General features: G+C 34.7%; 1 protein-coding gene across 5 annotated transcripts in view; it reads left to right on the forward strand.

The window, feature by feature from the left end:
• Positions 1 to 10,000, forward strand: part of LOC136840007 (uncharacterized) — a 199,826-nt gene that overhangs the window by 13,945 nt on the left and 175,881 nt on the right. The window lies entirely within an intron of this gene.

A 10,000-nucleotide genomic window follows, 5' to 3' on the forward strand; every position in this document is an offset into this window, starting at 1 on the left:
CGCCACAACCTCTAAACAGAAGCTGCTGCTGTGAAACGAGCCATGATTTTATATATATATTATATATATATATATATATATATATATATATATATATATATATATATATATATATATATATATAGCATGAAGTGTCTGCGAGATTTTATGAGTTGTCTGTATGACTGAATGACAGGATTGTTGAGCCGACTCTCCTTTTGGAAGTATGAAAGAAAGATATAAAAAGGCTGTCGTTTATTGTCTTAATTTGTTCTGAAATCAAAACCTATGTGAAACATATATATATATACATATAATATATATATATATATATATATATATATATATATACATACACACATATGTATACTGTATATATATATATATATATAATATAAATACATGCTTAGCAAGCTAGTGGTTATGACACTTTCTTCACTAGCCTAGTAAGAGGGCTAAGAATCGAATATTAGTATGATCCTTAAAAACACATTGTTTCTTGATTGACTTAAGCAATGGATTATGTTCCTGGTAGTTTGTCATCTGATGTGGGGGACAGCAAGAATAGCCAAGGTTAAATCCTCATTGCATAATTTGACCTTGGCAGAGAATTAGGTGGTGTATCACAGCCGGTGTGATGAAATCTAAAAGCTTACCGAGTACAAACGTTTGGAATACACTCTTCCATATCTTTCTCAACGAGATATTTGCATATGTATATATATACACATATGTATATATATATATATATATATATATATATATATATATATATATATATATATATATATATATATATATATATATATATATATATATATATATATATACAAATATAAATCAAATATAAAGAGCCATAAAAACTCCAAGATGTAGAAAGTAAATGCTACATTTCAGAGACCAACCCGTCTCTCTCTTCAGGCAAATAATGAAATATAGCATTTACTTTCTATATTTTGGCATTTTATGGGCTCCTTATATTTGATGTAATTCTGTTTTAACAGAAAATATTTCACAGTCACACATATATATATATATATATATATATATATATATATATATATATATATATATATATATATATATATATATATATATATATATATATATATTATTAAGGATTTATTTCATTATTCATTATATACATTTCAGTCTAGTTTTTGAAAATTAGACTAAAATGACAACACCAAATTCCTATGTTATGTCAGGACCCATATATAACTAATTATGCAATGCATGATTTATTTTCCTATGAAAATGGAATAAAAATCATTAAACGTCAATATTCATTTTGCTTGCAAGAACTAATCGTTAAGAAAGAATCCTTTTTATTTTCCTGTAAAAGAAAACTATTGTGCCGGCTTTGTCTATCCGCACGAACTTTTTTCTGTCAACGCTTTTTTCTGTCCGTCCTCAGATCTTAAAAACTACTGAGGCTAGAGGGCTGCAAATTGGTATGTTGATCATCCACCCTTCACTCATCAAATATACGAAATTGCAGCCTTCTAGCCTCGGTAGTTTTATTTTACTCAAGGTTAAATATAGCCATGATAGTGCTTCTGGCAACGCAACAACACAGGCCACCACCGCAGGCTGAGAGTTTCGTGGGCCGCGGCTCATACAGCATTATATCAAGACCACTGAAAGATGGATCTATTTTCGGTGGCCTTGATTACACGCTATACAGGAAACTCGATTGTGCTGAAGAAACGTCGGCGCATTTTTCACGTGTTTTAAATAAGCCTCTGTTAGGAAAAGATTTTTATGAAAATAATTACAACTATCATTGATTGTGCTGAAATTGTTTTAACAGCGGACCAAACTTCGAATGACACATCCTCAGAGAGAGAGAGAGAGAGAGAGAGAGAGAGAGAGAGAGAGAGAGAGAGAGAGAGATGTCTCCGAAAATGCTGACAAAGTTTAATATCGAAAGTCCCATTCAAATGTCGAGGTACAATATTTCTCCTGCAACAGAAATATTATTACGGAAAATTCCATTTATTTCAGATAGCAGAGGCAATATCTTTCACTTCTCGGAGACATGAACAAAAACATTAGTAACTGCAATGAAATTCAATAAATTTAACTCAAAAACACAACGAACGTGAATAACACCGAGACAAGACATTCTCTTCATTCATTTTTATTCATTTTTATTCACGGTCGAAAAGTCAAGCGTAAGATGAGTGGAATTTATGTTCGAAATGAAATGATTACGGCTGGGAGAATCACACTCTCTCTCTCTCTCTCTCTCTCTCTTGGGATCTTGAAATGCTATGGTGAAGGATTTCTTGTATAATGGAAATTCCGTTGAGAGAGAGAGAGAGAGAGAGAGAGAGAGAGAGAGAGAGAGAGAGGAGTAGAGTTTGTGGTCATCATCCTGTGTAGGTTTTGAAAGAGAGAGAGAAATGTGACAATGACAAGGAAAGTGCCAGTCACCAGAGAGAGAGAGAGAGAGAGAGAGAGAGAGAGAGAATGTGGTCATCATCCTGTTGCAGGTTTCTTATACAATGAAAGTGCCAGAGAGAGAGAGAGAGAGAGAGAGAGAGAGAGAGAGAGAGAGAGAGAGAGTAGAATAGCTGAGCTTGTGGTCGTAGCACTGTGTAGGGGAATTACTGTAGTCTCTTGTCATGTTTGTACAAAGGTCAAAGGTAATATGAAAATGTAGATATATTTTGCTCAATTAAAATATAGTCAAGCACTCCAGTGTTCAGTTCCACATAATCTGCAATGCAAACTCCCAACTGACAAGATTTAGTTACGAAGCAGTTTGAATACAACTACTGATGTTATCGTAACTGAATAATATTAATGTGAAGGAAGGTTTATTGAGATATTGATATTAATAGTCTCTTGAGAGTAAGTTTTCAAGGATACTGGACCCTTTTTTCATAGACTGCATCTTTTCCTTCAGTAAGAATCGAACTGGTGTGAATTCAGTATCATTTTAATAGTAATTGACACATTTCTCCGTAATTTATTTTTGTTTTGAAGTGATTTCTTAAAACCGTTCTTTTTTAAAAGTACTAACTATCTGCCCTCAACGTCGCGTCGATGCCGTATGTAATATTGGAACGAAAGCAACGAGATACCAAGATACTTCCACCAACCGTCATTCCCTCCCTACTAACACTTGGAAGGTTAGACTCGAACCAGCTTTCAGTTTAATAGCTTTACCCGATTGTGAAAAGATTTCTTAAACTTCCTCCCCCCCTAAAAAAAAGGGACGGTAACGACCTCCAACCTCCAACCCCCGTCGCGTGGAATCCAATAAAGATCTCACGGGCAGATTAGCTGTGTTTCGTATTTCGAACCACAGTTTGGGGAGGTTTCTTTCAGATCTGGAAAGCCAGGGAAAACAATCGCTGTTATTTTTGGATGCTGGAGCAACTATCTTCCTCTGAAAGCAGTGAAGAGAGAGTGTATTTCTTCTTTCGTTTCCCACCCGCATGCTTGCTTTCAATCTCTCTCTCTCTCTCTCTCTCTCTCTCTCTCTCTCTCTCTCTTCATCAGTATGTATCACCTGGTATTGCGGGAGAGAAAAAAAAGCGTATCAAACGCGGTCATTTCGTTTTTAGACTTCTTGTTTCCTCTCGAGTCTCTTCTTCTTCTTCTTGTTGCAACGTCGACTGCGCAGCTTAGGGCCCAAGAGTCTTTCAATGATTCTGTTTATTTTTTATACCTCATTCTGTGTTGCTGTTTACTCTAGGTTTTGTCTTTGTTTCTTCTTACTCTAAAGTTTTTCGTCTTTTTGCTTCTTACTCTGAAGCTTTTGTCTTTGTTACTTCTTACTTTAAAGTATTTGTCTTCGTTGCTTATTACTCTGAAGCTTTTGTCTTTGTTGCTTCTTACTCTAAAGCTTTTGTCTTTGTTGCTTCTTACTCTGAAACTTTTGTCTTTATTGCTTCTTACTCCAAAGCCTTTGTCTTTGTTGCTTATTACTCTGAAGCTTTTGTCTTTGTTGCTTCTTACTCTAAAGCTTTTGTCTTTGTTGCTTATTACTCTGAAGCGTTTGTCTTTGTTGCTTCTTACTCTGAAGCTTTTGTCTTTGTTGCTTATTACTCTGAAGCTTTTGTCTTTGTTACTTCTTACTTTAAAGTATTTGTCTTTGTTGCTTCTTACTCTGAAGCTTTTGTCTTTGTTGCCTCTTACTCTAAAGCTTTTGTCTTTGTTGCTTATTACTCTGAAGCTTTGTCTTTGTTGCTTCTTACTTTGAAGTTTTTGTCTTTGTTTCTTCTTACTTGAAAGCTTTTGTCTTTGTTGCTTATTACTCTGAAGCTTTTGTCTTTGTTGCTTCTTACTTTTAAGTTTTTGTCTTAATTGCTTCTTACTCTAAAGCTTTTGTCTTTGTTGCTTATTACTCTGAAGCTTTTGTCTTTGTTCCTTATTACTCTGAAGCTTTTGTCTTACCTGAAGCTTTTGTCTTTGTTGGTTATTACTTTCAAGTATTTGTCTTTGTTGCTTATTATTCTGAAGTTTTTGTCTTTGTTGCTTCTTACTTTAAAGTTTTTGTCTTAATTGCTTCTTACCTGAAAGCTTTTGTCTTTGTTGGTTATTATGCTCAAGTTTTGGTCCATGTTGCTGATTACTCTGAAGCTTTTGTCTTTGTTGCTTCTTACTTTAAAGTATTTGTCTTTATTGCTTCTTACTTTAAAGCTTTTTCTTTGTTGCTTCTGATTGTCTTTATTGTTTTCTACTTTTTCGTCTTCATTGTTGATGATCAAGATATATATATAATTATATGTATATATTTATATATGTATATATATGTATATATATACATATATATATATATATATATATATATATATATATATATACATATATATATGTATATATACATATATGTGTATGTGTGTGTGTTATACCAGTTCCTCCCCCAAAGAGATGCTTTCCTTCAAAGGAATTTATACTTCGTTTAATTATGCTCCCAGCCCTGACGAATTACAAAGGTAACCTTTATTCCACAGTCTTAATTAAATTAATAGGAATCTGAAGCATTACGAGTTTTTTTTAATTACCAGAAACACAGACTTTACAGGAAAAAAACTGCAGGAGAATCCGCGCTGAGAAACAATAACCTCTCCCGAAAGGGGGCGGTGGAGTGGGGTGGGGGGAAAGTGCCTGGGAGTATAATCAGAGTTCCTGGAGGATCGCCGTAGCAGGATATCCAGTAAGGGATGATATCCTTTGCAGGTATAGAAGTGCAAGTCAGCTGATATTCGGTAGACAGTTCTTATGATGATTATTGATATTGTTGTTGTTTTGTTGTTGTTGATCTTCTTCTTCTTTTTCTTCTTCTCCTTCTCGTCCTTCTTCTTCTTCTTCTTCTACTTCTTCTTCTCCCTCTTCTTCTGCTCCTCCTCCTCTTCCTCCTCCTCCTCCTCGTCCTCCTCCTCCTCCTCTTCTTCTTCTGCTTCTTCTTCTTCTTCTTCTTCTTCTTCTTCTTCTTCTTCTTCTTCTTCTTCTTCGAAGTGACGTGTTGAAATCAACAAAAATTACTGGACTTCCATGTCAGTAAATCACTGTTACTCTCAATTATGATGTTTTGCTGACCACATTTTCCGTTGCTCGTTGTATACATTATTTTTAGGCTGAAACGTTTAGTGAGTATTTGAAATTATGTTCATCAACCGTTGGCTCTCCTTTACTGAATAATAATGCATATTATAAACATTTTCAATTAGTTTTGCACTGTACTTATCTTCCAGGATGAGGAAATGAGGTCTAAACTGGTCTAAAACATTTGAACTCGGAATACACGGATTTTAAAATAGGAATTTTATACGATCAGCGTATAAAATTACGTATATGTATGAATGCGTATTAGAATTGACGATCCTAAGTTGTATATGCGTTAACAAGTATGCATGAATTTCTTATAATAAAAGAATAATGTATAAAATTGTGTGCATTTACGAATATAACTCTGATTTGATGATTCTAAGTTGCATATGCATTAAAAAGTGTGTATGAATTTCTTGTAATAGAAGAATAATGTATAAAATTGTGTGTATTTATGAATATAACTCTGATCTGACGATCCTAAGTTATTTATGCATTAATGGTACGCATGATTTTTTTTTATAATCAAAAATTGTATATTTACTTTTTGAGAATAAAGCAAAAAATTTCTTGTATTTAAAAATACGTCGTAGATTTGGTGATCCTGAAGTGTATATGCATTAATAGGTATGCCTGAATTTCTTATAATCAAAAGCTGCAATTTTAATTTTATTGAATATCTATTTTAGGAACTTATGAATGTGAGAGAATGTCTCTGAATGTGAGAGAATCTCTGGATGTGAGAGAATCTCTCTGAATGTGAGAGAACCTCTCTAAACGAGAGAGAAGCTCTGGATGTGAGAGCATCTCTCTGGATGTGAGAGAATCTCTCTGAATGTGAGAGAATATCTGGATGTGAGAGAATCTCCCTGAATGTGAGAGAATATCTGGATGTGAGAGAATATCTCTGAATGTGAGAGAACCTCTCTAAACGAGAGAGAATCTCTAATGTGAGAGAATCTCTCTGAATGTGAGAGAATCTCTGGGTGTGAGAGAATCTTTGGATGTGAGAGAATCTCTCTGAATGTGAGAGAATCTTTGGATATCAGAGAATCTTTCGAAATGTGAGAGAATCTCTGAATCTGAGAGAATCTCTGAATCTGAGAGAATCTCTCTAAACGTGAGAGAATCTCTATAAATGAGAGAATCTCTCTAAATGTGAGAGAATCTCTGAACGTGATAGAATCTCTGAATGTGTGAAAATCTCTCTAAATGTGAGAGAACCTCTCCAAACGAGAGAGAACCTCTCTAAACATGAGAGAATCTCTCTCTCTGAATATGAGGGACTCTTCCAGCGGGCAATAATTGTCCCAATGCCGCTGACAGTCTAATCTCGCGTTATAGACTGTCTCTCAACCTGACAATTGGATATTATTGTTCATTATCGACAGTCTCTCTCTCTCTCTCTCTCTCTCTCTCTCTCTCTCTCTCTCTCTCTCTCTCATCTGAGGAACATAACAGGAGTGAGCGTAGATGTGTTTAAGAATAAAATCGACAAATATCTAAGATGCATCCCAGACCATCCAAGATTGGAAGATGCAAAATGTACCGGAAGATGCATTAGCAATTCTCTGGTAGACATCAGAGGTGCCTCACACTGAGGGACCTCCCGGGGCAACCCGAACGAACTGCAAGGTCTCTCTCTCTCTCTCTCTCTCTCTCTCTCTCTCTCTCTCTCTCTCTCTCTCTCTCTACATATATATATATAATGTATGTGTATGTATGTGTGTGTGTATGTATTCACAACCAACATAAACCCACACAAACAAAATCCTAATAGCCCCCTTCGATTGGGGCTTTCACTCCCCTGTCCATAGCGTCCAATAAACCCTCCGGGGAGGAACGTCTTTCATACAGACAGAGAGACAGACAGACAAAGAGACAGGGAGACAGACAAGCAGACGTCCGGTAGGGAAAGTGATGCGTTTAATCCTTCCAAAGGTGCTTTGGGCCCCTTCTCGTTTCTCTCCTGTTCGGTAACAGAGTGTCCTCGAGGGAGAGGCGAAGCGGGACAGATGTGACGGGGAGGAACAGGTGGAATAGGTGTATAGGAACGGGAAAACAAAGTTTTAGGCGTCAAGTTATTATTATTATTATTATTATTATTATTATTATTATTATTATTATTATTATTACACAGATATTATTATTATACCAGATTCCTCTAATATATTTTATTAATATATTTTATTATTATTGTCATTATTATTATTATTATTATTATTAATTTTTCTGTAAGGGTAAGGCCACGCAATAATAATAATAATAATAATAATAATAATAATAATAATAATAATAATTATTATTATTATTATTATTATTATTATTATTATTATTATTATTATTATTATTATTATTATTACACCTTTTTCTGCAAGGGTAATGCCACGTCATAATTGCCTATACTTATTATTATTATTATTATTATTATTATTATTATTATTATTATTATTATTATTATTATTATTATTATTATTCAGAGTGAACAGCCATTCCTAATGGATAAAAAGATACCAAGAGTTTGTATATTCAAAGGTAAAAGAAAGATACAACTTGCCTTTTCTTCATTATAAATAATAACTGAGGGAAAATATCTTTGCTTCATACAATAAAGATTTTCAGGTGGAAATGAGCATCACAGAGCGGTTAATAAGTGAGAGAAATGTCTTTATTTTATGCAGTAAAGATTTGAGAGACTTTACAGCTTGAGGTAATATGTGAGAGAACATGTCTTTGAGACCACAAATACTCTTACAGATGATAATTGAGAGAAAATCTTTGCTGTATGCAATAAAGATTTCTATTTTGAGACCAGAAATACTCTTGCAGATGATATTTGAGAGAAAATCCTTGCTTTATGCAATAAAGATTTTGACTTTGATAAAAGTAATATGGTATTACAGATAATTGACTGAAAAAAACGTCCTTGGTTTATAATAAAAATCCCAGTTTAAGAAGAGTAAGATAGCATTACGGATAAAAATGAGAAAAAATGACAATGAAAGGATAATTCCAATGAAATGCTGTCAATTTGGTCACTGCTGAGTGGGGAAGTTGGGGAAAACACGCTGGTATGCAAGCAGTTAGCCTGCCCAGGTAATTCCTTCAGGTGCGGTTGTACACAGGTTCCAACTTCTTTTATGACTTTGCGTGGCCTGGTTTTCAGCGCTCTGGTCTTTCATTTGAAAGACCTGGGTTCGATCCTGGTGTGAGTCAGAAATTTATTTCTGTTCCACACGTAATTGCGTGTTGATCTTTCTAGTGAATACATTGGGAGAACGACCTAGCTTTTGCTCTATCTAAGTAAAGTCAGTTTGAAATGTAAAAAGTTTAAATACAATGTTTTTGAAATGTAAAATAGCATTATAAGTAAAGTGAAAGTTAAAATGAGTAGAGATAAATACAATGAGAGAACGAATTCCAGTTTTGAGCATTATTGATAAAATTAAAATGGGTAATAGCTTTATAGATAAATACATTGAGAGAAGGAATTCCAGTTTGAGAAGAGTAAAATAGCATTATAGATAATAAGTGAGAGAAAGTTAAAATGAGTAATAGCAACCTTAAAACCGCGTAAAAATAAACAAATTCATTTATAGATAATAAGTGAGAGAAAGATAAAATGAGTAATAGCCAACCCGTTAAAATAAGAAGAAGTTCCAAAAAGTAAAATAGCATTATAGATAATAAGTGAGAGAAAATTAAAATGAATAATAGCAGCCTCAAAACCGTGGACAAATAAATACATTGAGAGAACGCCCTCTCATTCTCCCACACCGAGCAGCAAGCGAGACGCTGACAAATAGGACTGGAACGAAAGCGTTCCGTTTCAAAATGGTTCAGTTTCACTTTCCAAAAACGCAGCTGTGTCCTGTTTGCCATTTTCGTGCTCCGAAATGAGCGGAGTCCTTTGAAGGATATCTTTTGCGTCCTACGATGACGTTCAATATTCCAAGAAAATATGGTTCTCTCGATCAAACGTGCAAGTGGTTGAGTGCAATCAATCAACGCTTGTCAAATTGAGAGCAGAAAAACGTGGGAAGAATATGCGATATTTGCAATGTTTCAGGTCGAGGCTATTGTCTCTCTCTCTCTCTCTCTCTCTCTCTCTCTCTCTCTCTCTCTCTCTCTCTCTCTCTCTCTCTCTCTCTCTCCAAACGGGTGGGTTTTGTGTTATGGAAATTATGCCTATCAAGTTTGCAGGTTATAGAACTATAAAGGAAATTCTCTCTCTCTCTCCAAACTCTCTTTCTCTTATCTCTCTCTCTCAAGTTTCTTATAGAACTGTGGAAGGAAATTCTCTCTCTCTCTCTCTCTCTCCAAACGGGTGGGTTTTGTGTTATAGAAATTATGTCTATTAAGTTTGTAGGTTATAGAACTATGGAAGGAAATCTCTCTCTCTCTCTCTCTCTCTCTCTCTCTCTCTCTCTCTCTCTCTCTCTCTCTCTCTCTCTCT

Source organism: Macrobrachium rosenbergii, chromosome 7, assembly GCF_040412425.1.
Source record: "Macrobrachium rosenbergii isolate ZJJX-2024 chromosome 7, ASM4041242v1, whole genome shotgun sequence".
Classification (NCBI taxonomy): Eukaryota; Metazoa; Arthropoda; class Malacostraca; order Decapoda; family Palaemonidae; genus Macrobrachium; species Macrobrachium rosenbergii.